The 21,734-nt window shown below is 40.0% G+C and overlaps 1 protein-coding gene across 3 annotated transcripts in view; it reads left to right on the top strand.

Moving 5' to 3' along the window:
* CBFA2T2 (CBFA2/RUNX1 partner transcriptional co-repressor 2) overlaps positions 1 to 21,734 on the top strand; it is a 162,008-nt gene that overhangs the window by 66,607 nt on the left and 73,667 nt on the right. The window contains exon 1 of one of the 3 annotated variants that reach the window (XM_063633745.1): positions 16,355 to 16,364. The exons of the other annotated variants lie outside the window; for them this stretch is intronic. The gene's annotated coding sequence lies outside the window, so the exon portion shown is untranslated. Of the gene's footprint in view, positions 1 to 16,354; positions 16,365 to 21,734 lie in introns of those variants that run through there. 3 annotated transcript variants of the gene reach the window in all.

The following is a 21,734-nucleotide window of genomic DNA, read 5'->3' as shown; positions in this document are numbered from 1 at the left end:
CCTAACTCCCTCCGTCTCCCTTTTTTTTCCTAAGAATCTGGATTGCTTGGACTATAAAGTTTTCCACATTCTAGACTTTGCTAATTGCATCATCATCTTGCCATTAACATGTTCTTGTGTCCCCTCAATGTTTTATAAATTTGCTCAATCATATTGTTTTACGTTTTTTTTTTTTGGTAAAGCATGCTTCATTAGGAGGCATATTAATTTCCAGGTGTCTCTCATTTTATAATAGTGGCAATTGATCATTAGATTCATTTTTTTCATTAGGGATTTGCAAAATGATGATATTCCAGGTATATTATTTTGTCATTTATTAGTTGGATTATTTCAATAGAGATCAATTTTTCGCCAGCTATTTTGAGGGGGGGTTTCTTGAGTCTTTTATTTTAGATTCGGGTACATGTGCAGCTTTGTTACATGGATGTATTGCATAGTGGTGAGGTTTGTGCTCCTAGTTAGCCCATCATCGAAATAATGAACATTGAACCCAACAATTTTCTCCAACTATTTGTTTAACTAGATGTACAGTTCATATAGGAAAGACAGATGAAATGCTTGATTCACCGGATTTTAGAATGAGTTTGGTTCTCTAGTATTCTCTGAAAGGTAAGTAATCAATTAGTTTTTTTAAATAGGTATTATTATGAACTCATGATTTAAACATTTTGTTGTGTTTCAATTGCAGTTTTTTTTCCTTTCTTTTTTTTTTTTTTTTTTTTGAGATGGAGTGTTACTCTGTCACCCAGGCTGGAGTACAGTGGTGCTATCTTGGCTCCAGCCTCTGCCTCCCTGGTTCAAGCGATTCTCCTGCCTCAGACTCCTGAGTAGCTGGAACTACAAGCGTGTGCCAGCACGCCTGGCTAATTTTTGTATTTTTAGTAGAGTTTCACTATGTTGGCCAGGCTGGTCTGGAACTCCTGACCTGAGGCGATCTGCCCACCTCGGCTTCCCAAGGTGCTGGGATTACAGGTGTGATCCACCACTCCTGGCCCAATTGTGGTCTTTTTTTTTTTTTTGAGACAGGATCTTCCTCTGTCACCAGCCTGGAGTGCAGTGGCATGATCTTGGCTAACTGTAACCTCCGCCTCCTGGGTTCAAGCCATTCTCCTGGCTCAGCCTCCCAAGTAGCTTAGATTACAGGTGCCCACCACCACACCCAGCTAATTTTTGTTTTTTTTTAGTAGAGACAGGGCTTCACCATCTTGGCCACGATGGTCTCAATCTCCTGACCTTGTGATCCGCCTATCTTGGCCTCCCAAAGTGCTGGGATTACAGGCGTGAGCCACTGCACCCAGCCAATTGTGGTCATTTTTTATTGCTCCTCAAATTACCCCATCTTTGTTAGTGGGAGCCTCTTCACATTAACTCTGTCTAAGTCCTTGGGACATAACTACAGAAGTGATTGATAGCCTGATTGCTTTCTGTTATGACAAGTTTTGTACATTTTCTGCCCTATACCTGGCGTTGACTATTTTCCTGAACTGCTCTGCTTCCTTTTATTGGAAAATGCTATTTAGGATCCATAATCTGGGTGCTAGAAGTGAAAGAACCACCTTGTTTTCCTTTTTAAATAACAATATTTATCATCTCACATGGTTTGTATGGGTCATAATTCTGAGATGCCTTAGTTCGATGGCAGTGGCTTGGTGTCTGCTGTCAAGATGGCTTACTTACATTGTGGGCAATTTGATACCAGCTATTGGCAAGATATCTCAGCCTCTCCCCATGTGGAAGGCTCTTAGGACTGCTTGAGTGTCTTCACAACATGGTAGCTGGCTTCCTTGAGAACAAGTGATCCAAGACAGCCAGCAGCATCTTTGGATTCATTTTCTTGTCAACAGTGGGGTGTAGTGCTCTAGCTGTGAATTCAGACAACCTGATGCTGACACTAGCTATGTGGCATTAACTTGTTTGAACATTACTTTCCTTAGCTATAACTTTGAGACAATAATACCTACCTTATAGGCCCTTTAATATAGGACCTTTGTAGCAATGCAGGGAATCAGAATAGTCTCTGACACTTAGTGAGTACACATGACAAACACTGAACCTGCTGCTGTTACTATTACTACCACCATCACTGGTATGAAATGAAGCCCTAAAACCTAGTAATTAAGTTGCCCTTGACAGAAATAGCCTTCCTTCCTATTTGTCAAAAATTGCCATGACAGAAATATTGTTTACAGATTGCAGATATATCCCAAGTATGGTAGAAGGTTAAGGGTTAGAGAATTATAACCACACCTGTTTGACTCTCTCTCTCTCTCTCTCTCTCTCTATATATATATATATATATATATGCAGGGGATCTTTCATGCCGAATCTGTATTCATGTAGATTTTAGTATAGGATATGTGTCATGTGATGTGACCCAGGAAGAAGCCAAGACCCCCGCCTTCCCCCGGCCATCTTTTTTTGCTTTTGCTTTTGCTTTTTTTTTTTTTTTTTTTTTTTTTGAGACGGAGTCTTGCTCTGTCACCAGGCTGGAGTGCAGTGGCATGATCTCAGCTCACTGCAGCCTCCATCTCCCGGGTTCAAGCGATTCCCCTGCCTCAGCCTCCCGAGTAGCTGGGATTACAGGTGCGTACCAACACGCCCAGCTAATTTTTGTATTTTTAGTAGAGACAGGGTTTCACCATGTTGGCCAGGATGGTCTTGATCTCTTGAGCTTGTGATCTGCCTGCCTCGGCCTCCAAAAGTGCTGGGATTACTGGTGTGAGCCACAGTGCTTGGCCTTTCTTTTTCTTTTATTTTTTAAAGATGGAGTAACACTGTGTTGCCCAGGCTGATCTCAAACGCCTGAGCTCAAATGACCTGCCCGCCTTGGCCTCCCAAAGCGTTGGGATTACAGATGTGAGTCACTGCACCCGGCTACCACCACCCACAGTCTTTTAACTTTTTATTTTAAAATGTAGATTCACAGGAAGTTATAATGCAAAATGTACAAGGAGGTCCGTTGGACCCTTCACTCAATTAGCCCCAGTGGTACCATTTTGTGTAACTATAGTATGGTATCAGTTGTCAACCTTCGATTTTTATTTGGCAGAAATTGACTGAGCAGCTATTATATGCTATCTCTTTGAGGTTTAATCCATTAAACTCTGACCTTATGGGTTTCTGTCATCTCTCTGGATTGTCATTGTTATTGTTCTTAAAATATTTTTTATTTTGGCTACTCATTGTTGATACATATTAGCAGTTATTTTAATGTTAAATATTGTGTTATTTCTGACATTTATATTTGCTCTGTTTTAAAGCAATTTTGCATTGTGTCCCCATCTTCGATTTATAATCTTTACAGCATCAGAACCATGTTGCATGCATTGTCTTATTTTAATCACGTGCCAGTTTTGCAGTACTACCAAGTCTGGATCTGAGAGGCAGCTTGTGTGAATCATTTACATACATTTCTGTTTATATTCCCCAAATTAATTTGCAACTTTATGTTTTTCATCCAATTACATGTTCAAAACAGATTTTTAATAATTGATTTTAAGAAGGAATTTATTCTATTAGGATTTAAAAACTGGCTCAAAAAGCAGAAGCTATTAAACAATAGCAGAAACCAGACAGTATATAGGACTTTAAATGGTAATTGCTAAACATTTGAATGTTCCCAAAAATGTGAGTCTGTGTGTCTGTGTATGTCTCTACATGTTATTCCACTAGGGATTTGCACAGATAGGTTTTGCACAATATCCTTGCTGTTATTGTCAGCCATAAACAAATTACACGTATTTAACAAGTTAATGTCAGATTGGCCAGGAGCCACTGGGAGGTGTGTACTTAATGACATCAGCTGGCAAAGAGCCCTGGTAACAGGGAGGGTTGGAAGGGTAGTGGAGAGAGAGGAAGCAAGAGGGAGGGAGAAAAAGAGAGAGACTGACTGTATCTGGGGATTCTGGCAAGGTGAAGAGCTGGTCTGTTTGGCAGGACCTTCCCATCTGGGATCCATCTGTGTTTCCCTGGAATGGGACAGGCAGCTCTAGTCAGTGAGAAATCGCAGATGTGAGAGAGCTGACACATGTCCAGCTAATGAAAGGAGGAGGAAGGCTGGTCTCCGATTGAGCTTTGAAGATTAGGAGGAGAAAAAGAGGAGCTTTGGAATATCTATTTCAAATAAATTTGGTGTATTTAAGAATCTGGATTGTTTATAATCTGGGCATTTGGGGTAAGTACATTTTAATATAGTTTTGGGGGTTAAAGTGCACAATTCTCTGCCTTTCAAAGCTTTTTACTTCTTTCAAATTACGATGATATGAATGTTTTTTGATATTTGATACAAGAGTTCAGCCTTTCTACTCAGTTTTGTTTTAATGCTTCATTTTATTTATGTTTCTATTTTTCTGTTGCCAACTTTATATTTGAATGTCATGCTTTTTTGAATGCAAGGTTTACTTAATAATTAGACGTAATATATGAATTATACAGCTAGAAAAGTAGTCCCACAAATATTTCTGTAAGGTTTTCCACGTTGGATTGTTCTGTGATGTTTAGAGGGAATTTTTCCCCTTTAGTATGCATAATACAAATAGGCCATATTAAAAAGATGGCTCATAAAACACTCTTTTTCTATTGTCTGATTTTATTTCAGTATATGCAGGCAAATTATAACTAAAAGAAAACTAACAGCATCTCTTCATTTTAGATATATCTAACAGTTTTTCATTTACATTTTGCTCCTATGCGGTTTTCTTCTGTTTTCTTGCTACAAGTAAAATAAATAACATCAATGAATCTGACTTGAATTGTGAGTTTGGGGTAGTTTTGTCATGCAATAAATTCATGTGCATATAACTATGTACTGTGTTCTGTAGTCCTTGTTAGTTTGTGATGCCTATTTTAGATTTTTGCTATTTCTTATATATAAGAAATAGAGATGGGTCTCACTGTGTTGCCCAGACTAGTGTCTTAAACTTCTAGGCTGAAGTGATCCTTCTGCCTCAGCTTCCCAAAGTGTTAGATTGCAGGCATGAGCCACTGCACCTAGCCACTTTTTACTGTTTCTATACATTGTATTCATGTTTTTGAGGCCTTCGAATCTAGGCTTCCTTTCCATGTTCTATGGAAAGAACATGAGTTTGGGAGTTACACAAACTGTGTAGCCATTATTTACTCGTTCTGTAATCTCAAGCAAGCCACTATTCTCTTTGAATCTCTATTTTGTGTAATTCCTGACTGATGTTGTTATTGGGGAAATTTGTCTGGCACATAGAAAGCATACAAGTTAGTTTCAGGTGTTCTAGATGTTCACTTTTTTTGCTGCGATAGGTTTCTAAACCCCTTGCATTTTTAACTTCAACTCCTGGGCAAGAATGGGTCTGGCCTGTAGTTCTAGTTTTCAGGGCGCCCTTCCTCTTGCTGTACTCGTCTCTCAGATTGTCTGCATCTATTCTAAATGTTCTATGCTATCTTTGCCAAACTATACCAGAACAGAAGAACTTTGGAAAAGTCAACAAGCAGGAGTGAGGTACTGAATTGTACTGCTTTGTGACGACACTGTTGAAATTATTCCCCCCACTCCGCGACCTCCCGCTGGAAAATTGCTTTTCCCCCGTATATTACAAGTCATGCAAAAATTCTACCATTTCTCAAATAGAAACTTTAAAAAATATTTTTATTCCTTAAAGTTCTTCAGCCTTTATTTCTGTTAATTGGGTAATTAAGTGGACAGTATAGTACTCTTCAATTTCTTCCTTCAATTTTATAGTCAGATTTCTTGAGGTGGAGGGGACTTTTTTCTTTTTCTTTCTTTTTTTTTTTTTTTTTCCCCGAGATGGAGGTGGCGTGGTCTTGCCTCACTGCAACCTTTACCTCCTGGGTTCAAGCTATTCTGCCTCAGCCTCCCGAGCAGCTGGTAGTACAGGCGTGCCACCATGCCCGGCTAATTTTTGTATTTTTAGTAGAGACGGGTTTCACCATGTTGGTCAGGCTGGTCTTGAACTCCTGAACTTGTGATCCGCCTGCCCCAGCCTCCCAAAGTGCTGGGATTAAAGGAGTGAGCCACCGCGCCTGGCCCTCTTTTTTTCTTTTCTCTTTTCTTTCTTTTTTTTGGGACAGGGCCTCAAACTCTGTTGATCAGGCTGGCATGCAGAAGCATGATCATGACTCACTGCAGCCTTCACTCTTCCGGACTTCAGTGATCCTCCCACCCCAGCCTCCTGGGTAGCTGGGACCACAGGCACGCACACCACGCCCAGCTAATTTTGGTATTTTTTATACAGGTGGGATTTTGCCATGTTGCCCAGGCTTGTCTCAAACTCCCGGCCTCAAGCAATAGGGCCACCTCGACCTCCCAAAGTGGTGGGATTACAGGCGTGAGCCACCACACTGACTTGAAGGAGACTTTTAAAATGGAACTTTTCCCAAGTTTTCTTTTTTTTTTTTTTTTTTGTTTTTTTGTTTTTGAGATGGAGTCTCGCTCTGTCACCCAGGCTGGAGTGCAGCGGTGCGATCTTGACTCACTGCAAGCTCCACCTCTCGGGTTCATGCTATTCTCCTGCCTCAGCTTCCCGAGTAGCTGGACTACAGGCACCCGCCAACCCACTCGGCTAATTTTTTGTATTTTTAGTAGAGACGGGGTTTCACCATGTTAGCCAGGATGGTCTCGATCTCCTGACCTCGTGATCTGCCCGCCTTGGCCTCCCAAATTGCTGGGGTTATAGGCATGAGCCACTGCATCCGGCTTCAAGTTTTCTTTTATACCAAATTGACTAAAATAATTTTGTAAAAATTTGGGGGCATCTCTTTTGATAGGTGCATTGTTCAGCAAGCATCTTTGGGACTTCTCTGAATACTTGAGAGGATATAGTGTTTATGCTGAATTCACATGGTACTCTTTCAGTGAGAAAACACTTTCCATTGTAGCCTAGGAGACATGAGTGGGGGAGAAAAGGACTTAATGCTTTTCTGTAGGATAATGCTTTTCTGTAGGATAGGGCCTACTATATAGAGGGTCTGAAAAGGGGATTTCATATGACTGTGTCCATGCTAGGAATACATGAATTGAATACTGGAGAAAATCATGGTTCTTTCTGAAGATTATGAAAGCATCATGAGAATCTTACTACTATGAGGAAATTCTCCTAAATTGGCTTCCAGTAATGACCCAAGCATATTTTCATAGCAAGGGTCCTTGTTGGACTGGAGGCACATAATGCAATAATGCCAATAAACTGGAGATGAGGATAATGACATTTAAGTGGCTTTGTGGGAACATCAAAAAATACTTTTGAGTGAACAAATGTATTTAATACACAACTGGAAAAATTCAGTTGGATCTGAAAGATTGATTGGATCAGTTCATTGATGGTTATTCTAAGGCTACTCAGTGCTCATAAGTCCCCAGAGATGACCTATGGACAATATTAGGATTGGAAAGGATCCTTAGGATAATCAAGTCAAACACATTATTTTATAGATAAAATAGGAAAGTTGAGGGAAGGATAATGGGATGGCAAATAGTCTCCCCAACCCAGAGTTCAATATCCTCCTGGTTGCTGGCTGAGCTTAGACTAGAATTATGTTGAGTTTCCAGGACACCCATTTTACGAATGTTGTTTTGAATTGCCTGTTGTATGTGATAATATGGTAAGGGAATTTTTTTTTAAAGGTGAAATCTCATAGAGGAGATAAAATGTACAAAAAGTGGCTGGGTGCCAGTAGCTCACACCTGTAATCCCAGCACTTTGGGGAGACCGAAGTGAGCGGATTACTTGAAGTCAGGAGGTCGAGACCAGCCTGGCCAACGTGGCGAAACCCCATCTCTACTAGAAATACAAAAATTAGCCGGGCGTGGTGACATATGCCTGTAATCCCAGCTACTTGGGAGGCTGAAGCAAGAGAATCAATTGAACCTGGGAGGTGGAAGTTGCAGTGAGCCGAGATCATGCCACTGCACTCCAGCTTGGGCAACAGAGCAAGACTCAGTCTCAAAAAAAAGTACAAAAGTAGTAAGTCCTGAAAATTAGCACCAACTGTGGGAATCAGAGAACCTTCCTAAAGGAGGTAGCATTTGATCAGAATTTAAAAGGACAGGAAGGATTTGGACTTCTCATGTTTGGAAGGAGCATAGTGGCAGGATGGAAAGGTTCCCTTTCTTCTAGAGCCTTAAATTAAACTTTATTAAATGCATAATTACATAGTATTCATTTCTACCATGTTTTGAAGTATGTCTAGCTGTTGCTGTCTTTCCAAATCCAAGATCAGTTGTTTACTTCAGAGATACTTATCTTTATGCATATGTAGCCATCTTTTATATGTGTGATTTATATACCAGGAAGCTGATTTAAAAGGTTTCTACCATGATGGACTCTGTGGATTGTTTAATTTTCCCTCCAAGTTCAAGTCAGTAGTATCTTGCAGAAAAACAACATATTATAACTGGTGGTTGTATTTTCACTGGCTGATGGACTTTCCAAGCAGCATTTGACTTTTGAGAACTATATGATGACACAGATTGATACTGGGAAATTTAAAATGCATATGGATTTAATTTTCCTAAAGCATGCCAAAACCTGAAAAAGCAACTCTTTGTGTTTTGTTTAAAGCAACAGCTCGTGGAAATCCTGTTATCGTTCAATCCTCAGCAGTTTGTTGGAGATGCCTGGCAAGGTGGGATGCAGTTCTGTATATTATCTGCAGTTGTCTCTCATAGCTGGAGCTCTGCAGTAAATGGAGTATGTACAGTAGTCTCCCCTTAGTCGAAGTTTCGCTTTCCAGGGTTTCAGTTACCTGTGGTCCAGTACGATAAGACATTCTGTGAGAGAGACCACATTCACATAACTTCTATTACAATATACTGTTACAATTGTTATAATGTTTTATTGTTGTTAATCTCTTACTGTGCCTACTTTGTAAATTAAACTATTTTTTCTTTTTTTTTTTTTTTTTTTAATTTGAGACGGAACTTCACTCTTGTTGCCCAGGCTGGAGTGCAGTGGCGTGATCTCAGCACACTGCAACCTCCGCCTCTCAGGTTCAAGCAATTCTCCTGTCTCAGCCTCCCAAGTAGATGGGATTACAGGCATGTGCCACCACGCCCAGCTAATTTTTTGTGTTTTTAGTAGAGATGGGGTTTCACCATGTTGGCCAGGCTGGTTTCAAACGCCTGACCTCAGGTGATCTACCCACTTCGGCCTCCGAAAGTGCTGGGATTACAGGCGTGAGCCACCACGCCCAGCCTATAAATTAAACTTTATCATAGGTATGTGTGTACAGGAGAAAACATAGTATATATAGAGTTTGGTATTGTCTGGGGTTTCAGGCATCCACTGGGGGTCTTGGAACGCATCTCCTGCAGACAAGGCAGGGACTATTGTATTTTCATTTGATTGTGGTAGTTTGGACAGATGGAGAGAAGACAGTGAAAGATTGTGTGTGGGTTTTGACATTAGGCTGTGTAACCATAAGCTAATTTAACCTTCACCGCTAAGCCTCAGTGTTCTCAACTGTAAAATGGGAATAAAAATGAGTTCTAAGGATTTAATTAGAAAGAAATTAGCATGATACTTCCTGCATCAGCACTCAATAAGATTTCTCTTTCCATGTGATTTTTCCCAGTCCCCCCAAAACATTGAAGTGACAATAACTAAAAGATTTACTTAAAATGGGTGTCTTGGATATTTTTACTGTTTCACTTGAGACTGACAGGGAACCCACTTCCTTAACTAATTCTTAGTCATGGGAGAAGGGTGCATGTAGAGAATGCGGCAGTCTTTAAAAACTCAAACCTGTTGCTGTGTGGCAAGCTGTTAACGTTTAGGGACCTTATACCACTTACCCTGCTGGAAGAGCTGGGGGATGGGCTGCTTTGAGGGTGACAGATGTGTCCTCTGCTGCCGGCGGGCGCGTGCCGGCTCTGTCCCTCTGCTCCCAGCACCAGGTGCAGCCATTGTTCTGGCTGGTCTCTCTTCATCCGGCCTCGTCTGTTACTCTGCTCTTTCTAACTCATTGTTTCTGCAGGAAATTAGCATTAAAAACCCATCTGAAACCCCCATGTCCCTCAACTGCAGGTGACTGTTATTGGCCCCAGCTGCCACCCTTGCGCTTGATTACTTCCATATGGGTCTATGCAAAGAAGTAGTAGCCATTTATTGATTTCCACCACAACCCCAACCTCTATTACTCAAACTATAATACTCTGAAATCTATTAGACCCCCAGTAGGCTGTATAGCTCAGTTGGCGCTACAACTGTGATGAACGTTTTACAAGCAAAACTAATTACACCCTTTTCTCCACCCCCATCACCTCCTCCCTAAATATTAAATGTAGAAACACCAGTGTCATAAGTGGAATAGTAAATCTTTTAAATGTCTGGAAATGAATCTGTTTCTGAGTAGTAAAGCTTTTAGACTTTGGATAGGATTTTATGGAAAATTTTAGTCACTGCTTTAATATTTCACGCCACACCCATAATATTCAAGCAAATCGTGGCCCAGTAGGCCCCTAGGGTGGGGGTAGGGCACACAAAAATTTTCATCACTTGCTTTTTGGTTAGTTAAATTTAATCCAGTGGGCAGTATATTAGGAAAGGGGCCTAGTTTAAAAGGATAATATGTTTTGTGGGAGAAAAAACATGCAGTCATTGTTAAATGCTTTAATTTTGCATTATTTTGTTGTTTTTTCTCTTGTGTTTACACAAATAATTGTTCTAGTTTACTCATTAGAATAAATACCACAATGAGAAGGGCGATGTTTTAGACTTCTTTCTGCCTTCATCAGTAAACAAACTTAAGTGTTCCACTTTGGTTATTGTTCTAAATCAAGATTGTAATCTCAAACAGGTAATAAGTTCTCAGCTTCAAACCCTAGATAGAATTTCAAGGACAATCCAAAGTTGTTATTGACTCCTGATGAATTGTATTGTGACCTTAACAAAGTCACTACCCCATCAGTGAAGGGTATTCTGGTAGCCTTTACAAGTCAATGGCCCAGGAAATCAAGGGGGAGGTCATTGACTTTTGCCTGTTGAGAGTTTAGCAGTGTAACCCAGTTTTAAAGTAAAATCTTGAGTTTACAGCATTTTAAATTAAATTATTTAATAATTCGGACAATTTAAAGTAACAGTTTCAGTGTTTTAAACTTAGCTGCATAGAGCTTTTATCATAAGGAACATAGGGCCATTTCTGTTGGAAGAAATGTCTTTTTGGCTTGCTTTCTTTATATTTTATTTATTTTGGAGTTTAAAAAGGTACTAGAGCCAGGCCCTATGGTGTGTGCCTGTCATCTCAGGTACTCAGAAGGCTGAGGCAAGAGGATTACTTGAGCCCAGTCATTCAAGACAAGCCTGGGCGACATGGCCAGACCTCATCTCAAAAACAAATGGCTGGGCACAGTGGCTCACACGTGTAATCCCAGCAGTTTGGGAGGCCAAGGCGGGCGGATCACCTGAAGTCAGTAGTTAGAGACTAGCCTGGCCAAAATGGTGAAGCCCCATCTTTACTAAAAATACAAAAAAACTAGCCAGGTGTGGTGGCGCATGCCTGTAATCCCAGCTACTGGGGAGGCTGAGGCAGGAGAATCGCTTGAACCCAGGAGGCAGAGTTTGCAGGGAGCCGAGATCATGCCACTGCACTCCAGCCTGGGTGACAAGAGCGAGACTCCATCTCAAAAACAAACAAATAAACAAAAAAAGATACTAGAATTTGAAAAGCCCCTGGCAGCCAACATTTTACCTGACAGCTCCTATGAAGACAAGCCTCCAGGTAGAGCAATGTGATTATATTTAGAGTAGGTTAGGAGTTGTAGTATTTGAACAGTATTTTTCAAGAGTTTTTTAATCTGCTCCTTCGTTTTAAGCAGTGGAGAAATTGAAAGGTAGAGAAGTCAGTAAAGGGGAAGAGTTGAGATTTGAAACAGAGCCTTCTCTGACTCCAAATTAAGTGTACTTTGATTTGAAGTTTGGAGCTAGTACATGTTGGGAATGTTGATCAGTATTGCTATAGGTATTATTGTCTTGAGGTGAATACATGTGCTGTTAACCCTTCTTTCTGGTACTTAGGAAGAATGGGGGTTTCCTTCTGTGGCCTTTCTGCTTCTTTCGTTCTGTTATTGTACATACTGAGAAACTAAGTTGAATAGTAAAAGGAATTTGCAGTCTAATGTGAGACTCATTTTCTTTTCATCTCTTTTAATTTTATTAAGTTGTCCTCTCTCATTCCTAGGGCTAATGCCATGATGAAATTGGAAATAAGTTTTCTTGCACGGTGAATGTGAACTGAGGTTTCCACAAGCAAACTGTGCTTCCGTCTCGCCAAGTAGAGAAGCACGGCAAATAACCACAAGTGCTTTGTCTGGGCCCCAAGCTTCTCACTTACCTTTCCCCAGTCCTGGCTCTGTTCTTCATGTCTAAAGTAGGGGAGGACAACAGACTTGGTGTGTGTGTGATTGACCTTCTAGAAATGTTAATTTCCATCTTTATCTTGGAGAATGAATTAAAGTGTTTCCCTGCCTTTCCATCCAAGGGAACCATCTCTAACAACAAATCTTTTAAAGTGGGTCTGGAGGAGGGACAGAGAATTGGTGATTTGTCTTGGGAATTACGTTGTTTTTTGGAGTCAGTTTCAAACACTTCAGTAAAAATGTTTAAGGCTGTTCGACTTTTTTGGTTTGTTTCATTTTAATGTACTACTCTATTTTCTCACATTTTGTACGCACAAATCAATAGATACTCTTAATTGGATAAATGAAAATAGTGGGTGAGTTTAAAGATAGATGTTTCATTTTCCTTATTTTGATGATCACTTTTAAAATTTTAATGTGTACTTGACAAAATCTAAAATGTCAATTCACATATCCATTTTTTTCTATAAGTACAGAAGTCTTAGAACACTTCAAATTAAGTAACTTTTTCAATATATTACCGCTGTCTAGGATTTTGTTTCCATTTTGTGTGTTACACTCCCAGCCAAAATAATAGTTACCATTATTTTTAAAGCTATTAATTTAGGTTTACCAATATATTTATTGAATTATCTGGTCACATTGCATATTTATCACAATTTTCCTTCTAGGTTAATAATTCCTTCCTGCCAAGTGTATCTGTTAATAATTCTTGGAGAATCTGTAAGTACTACACTCTTTTTGCTGATCTGAAGATACCTTTATTTCACCTTTACTTGAATGATAGTTAAATGTGGTTAGAGTGTAAAGGTTGACAGTTATTTTCCATTAGCACTTGGGAGTGATGATTTCTTTTCTTGTGTTTTATTTTTGGTTGGTTGTTTGTTTGTTTTTTGAGATGGAGTCTCGCTCTGTCGCCCAGGCTGGAATGCAGTGGCACAATCCTGGCTCACCATAACCTCCACCTCCCAGGTTCAAACGATTCTGCTGCCTCAGCCTCCAGAGTAGCTGGGACTACAGGCGCCTACCACCACGCCTGGCTAATTTTTGCGTTGTTAGTAAAGACGGAGTTTTGCCATGTTGGCCAGGCTGGTCTTGAACTCCTGACTTCAGGTGATCTGCCAACCTCGTTTATATGAGGAAATCCTTCATAAATTTTAGAATAATATCTGTAAATTAGATGGGTGGTAGGGTATTAATGTTAATAATTTTGGTAATTATACTGTGCTTATAAGTAAACATCCTAACTCTTAGCAATTACACACTGAAATATTTAAGCATAAGGGAGTGTAATGTTTCCAGCTTGCTCTCAAGTGGTTTAGATAAAAATATAGGTAGATAGAGAAAAAGAAAGTGATTTTTATAAATGGATGAATTAATTGGTGAATTTAGCTAAATGATATTAACAGAATTATTTGAATAGTCTTGCAAGATTGAAATTATTTCGAAATAAAAATGTTTCTAAATTCAAATAAAAGTACTGAGACTTAACAAAAAAAAATATAGATATGAAATTAAGTGTTAATTTAGGACTCTGAAGAAGTAAATTGAGCTGTATGCTGAATAACAATAATGAAGTAGCTCGGTAGATGTCAGTGATAAGAATATTACAGTGCAGCCGGGCGCGGTGGCTCACGCCTGTAATCCCAGCACTTTGGGAGGCCGAGGCAGGTGGATCACGAGGTCAGGAGATCGACACCATCCTGGCTAGCACGGTGAAACCCCGTCTCTACTAAAAATACAAAAAATTAGCCGGGCGCGGTGGCAGGCGCCTGTAGTCCCAGCTACTCGGGAGGCTGAGGCAGGAGAATGGCGTGAACCCGGGAGGCGGAGCTTGCAGTGAGCCGAGATCGCGCCACTGCACTCCAGCCTGGGCGACAGAGCGAGACTCCGCCTCAAAAAAAAAAAAAAAAAAACACACACACACACAAAGAATATTCCAGTGCCAAGGCTCAATGATGGGAATGAACTCAATATGTTCAAAGAATAGAAAAATGGCCAGTGTAGATATAATGTAGTGGATGAAGAGAAGAGGGTAGAGAGACAGGAGACAGAAGTTCATGTAGAGCTTTTAAAGCCAGCATAAAGCTTTGTAATCCAATGAATTTGGATTTCATTCTGAGTGATGGGTAACCATTGAATAGGTGGGGCAGTAATGTGATGTACATTTTGTAAAGATCATTCTTCCTGTCATATAGAGAAAGAATTTTATAGGGCATGGCTGGAAGTAGCAAGACCAGAAGTGAAAAATGACAAGTTTGGCCCAGCTTTATGGCAGTGAATATAGTAGAGGACAGATGATTTGGTATATTTTAGAGGAAGTTGAGTTTTCTGAACTTGTTGATAGATTGAATGTTGAGAGGGGGAGGGGTGTTTTCAAATAATTGTCAAATCTGTCTTCCTTGTTATTCATCCATTCATTTAAATATTTAGGTGCCTACTGTGTGCCAGGCATTATTCTAGGTATTGGAGTTACATCAGTGAGTAAAGCAAAGCCCCTGCCCTCGTGGAGATTAAATTCTAGTAGAAGAGACAGGTAGTAAAGATGATTAATAAGTAATATATATGTAGCCTAAAATGTATGTTTATGTATATTTAAGATGTTTTATAATGTTACAAAAAATGAAAGTGCTAAGGAGAAAGGGAAAGGGTTTAAGGAGATCCAGGTTAGTTTGAGGAGGGTAGTTAAGGAGGGTCCTCACTGAAAGGTGATTATTTTAAGAATGCAAAGAGATGATGGATGTAAGTGTTCAGCACTGTATGTGATACATTGTTTCTCAGTTTTTGAGTACTTCTTCTTCTTTTTCTTTTTTTTTTTTTCTTTTGAGATGGAGTCTCGCTCTGTCGCCCAGGCTGAAGTGCAGTGGCGTGATCTTAGCTCACTGCAACCTCTGCCTCCTGGGTTCAAGCAATTCTGCTGCCTCAGCCTCCCAAGTAACTGGGACTACAGGCGTGCGCTACCATGCCTGGCTAATTTTTTTTTTTTTTGATAGAGACAGGGTTTTACCATATTGACCAGGCTGGCCTCGAACTCCTGACCTCGTGATCCATCCACCTCGGCCTCCCAAAGTGCTAGGATTACAGGCTTAAGCCACCACACCCGGCCCTATTATTATTATTTTGAGGCAGGGTCTTAACTCTTCACCCAGGCTGGAGTGCAGTGGTGCCATCATGGCTCACTGCAGCCTTGACTTCATGGGCTCAGGTAGTTGTCCCACCTCAGCCTCCCGAGTAGCTAGGACTAGAGGCGTTTGCCACCATACCTGGCTAATTTTTCTTCTTATTTTTTTTTTTTGTAGAGGTGGGGTTTTGCCATGTTGCCCAGGTGGGTCTCAAACTCCTGGGCTAAAGTGATCTTCCTATGTTGGCTGCCCAAAGTGCTGGGATTACAGGGAAGAGCCACCATACCAGTTCCTGTCTAGATATTATAATGAAGATTGAGGATGGTAGTTTTTGTGGAGCACAATCCTGACTGTACCTGTGATGTTGCATTCATCTTTTGGAACATAAGCAGATCACCAGGTGAATGGCTAAAGAATCTGGAATAAGCTTGAAAGAAATACAGGTCCTGGCAAGGCAATGGAAAGGTGTGTGTGAAACATTCCTTTCTAATAGAGGACTAATTTAATAACAGAAATATACTCTTCCCTAGAAACAATTTGCTTTAAAGGCCAGGCGCGGTGGCTCACGCCTGTAATCCCAGCACTTTGGGAGGCCAAGGCAGGTGCATCACCTGAGGTTGGGAGTTCCCGACCAGTCTGACCAACATGGAGAAACCCCGTCTCTACTAAAAATACAAAATTAGCTGGGCGTGGTGGCGCATGCCTGTAATCCGGGAGGCAGAAGTTGCGGTGAGCCGAGGTCATGCCATTGCACTCCATCCAGCCTGGGAAACAAGAATGAAACTCCATTTCAAAAAAACAAACAAAAACTCTTAGTTTTCTTTTTAATCAGGGAAGCGTGACTTCATTGGCATTTTGAGATGGAGGCTTCTGGGCAAAAGAAGAATTTCATGAGGGTATTTTGAGATAAGTATGATCAATCTAGTCAAGAGATGGGGAAGGTCTAAGCTTTGTCTCTTGTAGGTGGAATGGAGAAGGGCAAAGGGTTTGAATTTTGGTTGTGTGATGTGAAGAATGATTGGTCTTAAAATACAGATTTAAAATGAAAAGATTAAACTGATCAATGTTTTTTGTGCTTTTAAAAAATGTGGCTGATAAAGCGGTTTTGTGCTTTCAAAGGGAGCTTGGATGAATAAGCTTTGGTACTGTATGTATTGTATTAGACATTTGGAGTGGCAAAATAATTTCTAAAATATTTCTAGCAACTTCATTTTCATTTTATCTGCAGGATGAAAAAGTAAATTTGGGGATTGTTGATTAAATTAGCAAACCATATGGTTGTTTGCGCAGACTGACTGCTATGCAAGGTAGCTGTGTTACTTTTCTTTCAGGATGTGCTGTTTTATCTGATGCCAGTGTTCTCAAACACTTATTTTCTAGTCAACAGTAGGTGAAGCAATTATTTCTAGTCATTATGTTTTTTCTTGATGCCTTAATTAATGTCACAATTTGTGAAGTGCTTTACCCTGCTGTTTAAATTTAGTTTAATATTTTAAAATATTAAATCTTCACATATATATGTATATATATATATATATATATATATATATATATATATAATGCTTCCCAACCTCTTTTCACATCATAGCATACGTAGAAAGTGTTAAGTTCTGATTGGCTGTCCCAGGCTGAGGAAATCAGTATCTCAGTAAACTCATAATCATTCTTCATAACTCTCTGGCGTTGGTCCCTGGCACACAGCTTGGGAAGTTCTGCCTTAATAGAAAAGATATAGAAACCTTTCTGTACTGTATTGTAGTTAGTTAAGAGGAATTAAGAAAGAGTTACAGAATCTTTCTTAATAGGGTTTTTTTTTTTTTTTCCTCTTTCGCTAGAAGCCTAAATCTCACCAAATTACTGGGTGTTGTACTAGGAGCTATGGTTATAAGAGTGAAGAGCTCAAGGAACTCACAGACAGACAGGCACAGAAACAAATCACCTGTGGCACAATATGACAAATGACATCACAGAGGTGTTTATTTTTATTTTTATTTTTTTGAGATGGCGCAATCTCGGCTCACTGCAAGCTCCACCTCCTGGGTTCATGCCATTCTCCTGCCTCAGCCTCCCGAGTAGCTGGGACTACAGGCGCCAGCCACCACGCCCGGCTAATTTTTTTTTTTTTTTTTTTTGTATTTTTAGTAGAGATGGGGTTTCACCATGTTAGCCAGGATAGCCTCGATCTCCTGACCTCGTGATTCGGCCTCCCAAAGTGCTGGGATTACAGGCATGAGCCACCGCGCCCGGCCTAAGAGGTGTTTATAAGAAGCTGTAAGAGTCCAAATGTGGGAGGATTTATTTCTGTCAAGGTGCACTTGAGTCTATCAGGGAGGACTTGGAGTTAGACCTTAAAGTAGGAGTTTCTAAAGTGCCAGAGACAGGGAAAGCAGGGCATTGCAGGTGGAGAGCACAGCCTGTTTTATAGGCTTTCTGCCTGCTTAATGTCTAGCAGAGGTCTCATCTTAATATAAAAGTAGATACTGGAATTTAGAAGTTTGCTCTGATGGCAGACATGGATACTTGCCCTGCCAAAGTGCCCATCTACCTTCCATTTATGTTGTTTGGATTCAGTCTCCACTATACTATAGCCTTATATTTGCATGGTGCTTTTAATTTTCAAAGCTTTTTGTCCAAATAACAGCCCCTCAGGGAAAGGAAATAAAAGCCAGCTGGTAGTGTTTTTATTTTTATAGAGGAGAAAACTGAGACATCACCATCATATCAGCATTTCATTTCCCAGATAAGGAGGTCTTTTTTTCATCTCTTGATTGCAAAGGGTGCTGCCCAACAGGAATAACCTCCCCCAATTTTCTGGGCACAGCCCAGAGTGCTGAATGAGGCAGCCACCAGGAGGGCGCCGGCAAGGCAGACAGCATGGCTGCTGATCACAGAGCTAACAGCTCGACATCTGCAGGCTGCAGCTGTACATTTTTGCTACAGCACATCCGTATTTCTGCTCACACTTGTGAAGAATCACAGAGTTTGGAAGAATATGAGTTAAACCATTCCAAGTGTATAAGAGTGCTCCATCTCTGGGAGTTTTATTCTGTACTGCGTTGGGTGGAGTGGTCTATGAGATCTTACAGCTGCTACTTTTCTCTGTTTATTTATTGCCATATTTAGTCCATCTTCCCTGTCCCAATTTTAGTTCAATGCCAAAAAAAGATGGAGCACTCCATAATAGATGAATTGAGTGGGTGCTGATTGTGTCACTGAAATGTTTGCCAAAGAAATTGTTTTTCTAGCTGATTTTGTTCTGCTTCCATCTTTCAGTCTATTTGGAAAACACAATAGAGTACCTGGTTATCTTTCAGAGTGTCATTGTTAAATAATCATTTCAGTAAGCAGTGATGGCTGTTGACCATTTTAGACTTGTGTCTATACTAAGTATTTATCCATTTTTCTAATATACCTGGATATTTAAAAATATTGATGGATAAAAACTTTCTGGATTGTTGATTTTGAGGAGGTATACCAAGAAGAGAAGGGTGGTCTTGGTGTGGAGCCAACATCTTTGAAATCGTGGCTTATTTGTTCTTACTCCTTAAGGCACCCCATTGCCACTCCTTAAGCCCATGTATTTGACAATGGGGCTTTTTGTCAGAAGCCTCTCTGATTGTCAGTTGGGGACTTAAATGGGCTCCTACATAACAGCTTCTGTGCTTCAATTTTCTAACTTCTCCCGCGTGTGCTTCAGCTGTAGACTGTGTATTTACGTTCATATATTTGTGAAGAAAGACAGGAACTGTATAGTAGAATGTGAAGTCTCTTTGAACTGTAATCAATGTGTCTTATTAAATTCTTGGTCACAATGTGCAAACTTCATTGAGTCCTACAATAATTAATTCTTTTTGCATTATTTATTTTGCTATAGTATGGTCTCTGGAGCTCAGCAGAGCTGCCATTTCTTAGCCATATGACTTGGGAGATAATTTTTGACTTCTCTGAGCCTTAGCTTCTGGTTAGATAAAGTGGTAGTGGGGATGGTACCTTCTGTTGTGTTAGTGTCATTTAAATAAGAAAATATTTTAGCACCATTCTTTGAGTGTAATAAATATTTTGTTATTTCTAAATGAATACATGAAGATGGAGAATAATGGTAGCTATTACTTTTATAGTTATTTCCTGACTTGTGTTTATCCTTCCCAGCAAGAAAGTCTTGTCCTACTTAAATCTTGGGCAAATATGAAACTTGCTTCATTGTCAGTGTGGATTGAGAAGGTGTATATGGTGTTACTTGGCATCTGAGGAAAGGCTTTTAAATCAGCTTTCCTTTGTGGTCAGTTGGTCACAAATAACATGAAAATATCAATTGTTAATATTCGTATTTATTTTTTCCTTTACAGCTGACTACTTTAGTATTGGTACACCTAATTAAAATTTTTCCACCTCTAAAATTTTTTCTAGGGCAATTTATATATGATTGAATTAATTTACATTGAGTGTCAGTTTCCTTGGTTTTTAAAAATAGATCCCCCCAAAATGGTAAGGAGTTGAAGAAGTTAAGGCTGTGAGCAAATAGAGAATTTGGGCCTAAAGTTTAATATGGAAATGAGAAAATGATTTCAATTTATTTGTAGAAAGAACCATAATGAAGGGAATTTTCTTAAGTAAACTTAGGTTTGCACCCATTTGCTACTATTTTTCTCTTAGAGCTTTTAGCACTTTCTCCCTGTCGTAAGGTTGTAGAGTTGCCATACTCTGAGATGTCCCACAAGGCTAGCACAACAGCCTTCTGCTTGTGGTGCATACAGCTATCATCCAAAGGGGCCAACCACATGACATGGCAGTGTATTTCCAGATGTCATTCTCTCTGTTTGGATGACTTGGGAGCTTAAGAAGGGTATTTTCTCTTGAATAGGAGAAAAATTGTTACTTTGGCATAAGGCCCATTCTGGCACATCTGTTATTGATTAGAAGTGAATGCTGGTCAGTCAGGATGCAAGAGTGCTGGTCCGATATCAAGCTCAGCCTTCAGGATGAAATACTGCAGGAAATCTGAAGGATGGCATAAACTGGCTCTACACAGTCTTTCAAAAGACCCTTTCATAAGCTATTGTACAAAGACCTGGTGTACAGAAATAGCCTGAGTGATGTCTACATGTTAAGAAGATGCCATAACATCTACATGTAGGATCTATTCTTAGAGGAGAGCAGTGGAATGGGTGGTGGAATCCTTTTGCAATGATTTTAAAAATATATAATAAACATGCACAGTTCAACCCAATGAGTGGCTTTTTTTTTTTTTTCCTTTAAAGAAAGAGTCTCTTTCTGTCACCCAGGCTGGAGTGCTGTGATTATAGACATAAACCACCATGCCTGGTCTGTTCATGTTTTTAATTTTTTTATTTTCAATTTTTTTTAAATTTAGCGATGGGGTCTCACTGTATTGCCCAGGCTGGTCTCAAAGTTCTGGGCTCAAGCAGTCCTCCCATCTCAGCCTCCCAAGCGTTGGGAATACATACGTAAGCCACTACACCAAGCCTGTTCATTTTCTTAATGGTGTCTTTTGATGAGCAGAAAACTTTAATTTTCATGAAGTCTAACTTAAAAATTTTATGGTTTATGCTTTTTTGCTTACCACCAGGTCATAAGGATATTCTCCTATTCTTTTTGTAGAAATTTTATGGTCCAGAGTATTAGTTTACAACCCATCACAAATCTTTTTTTTTTTTTGTATGAAGTGAGAGAGGATTGAGGTTAATTTGTATCTATTTGGACATCCAGTTCCAGCAGTATTTGCTAAATAGACTTTTCTTTCCCCATTGAGTTGAGTTGACACTTTTATTGAAAATCACTTTATGTTTGGTAGTTCGTCCTCCAACCCTGTCCTTCTTTTTTGAGATTGCTTTAGCTCTTTGGTATCCTGAACATTATTATACAGACATCTTGGTGTCTGTCTCTCTCTCTCTTTTTTTTTTTTTGAGACGGAGTTTCTCTCTTGTTGCCCAGGCTGGAGTGCAATGGCACGGTCTCGGCCCACCGCAATCTCTGCCTCCTATGTTCAAGCAATTATCCTGCCTCAGCTTCCTGCATAGCTGGGATTACAGGCATGCACCACCATGTCTGGCTAATTTTGTAATTTTTTTTAGTAGAGACGGGGTTTCTCCATGTTGGTCAGGCTGGTCTCGAACTCCTGACCTCAGGTGATCCACCCACCTTGGCCTCCCAAAGTGCTGGGATTACGGGCGTGAGCCACCGCGCCTGGCCTCTTTTTTCTTTTTTTAATCTAATGCAGAGATATTCTTGAATTTTAAAAACTTTTA

Source organism: Symphalangus syndactylus, chromosome 24 (assembly GCF_028878055.3).
Source record: "Symphalangus syndactylus isolate Jambi chromosome 24, NHGRI_mSymSyn1-v2.1_pri, whole genome shotgun sequence".
In the NCBI taxonomy this organism is placed as follows: domain Eukaryota; kingdom Metazoa; phylum Chordata; class Mammalia; order Primates; family Hylobatidae; genus Symphalangus; species Symphalangus syndactylus.
Note: the sequence above shows the minus strand (reverse complement) of the source record. Positions and strands in the feature narration are given on the sequence as shown.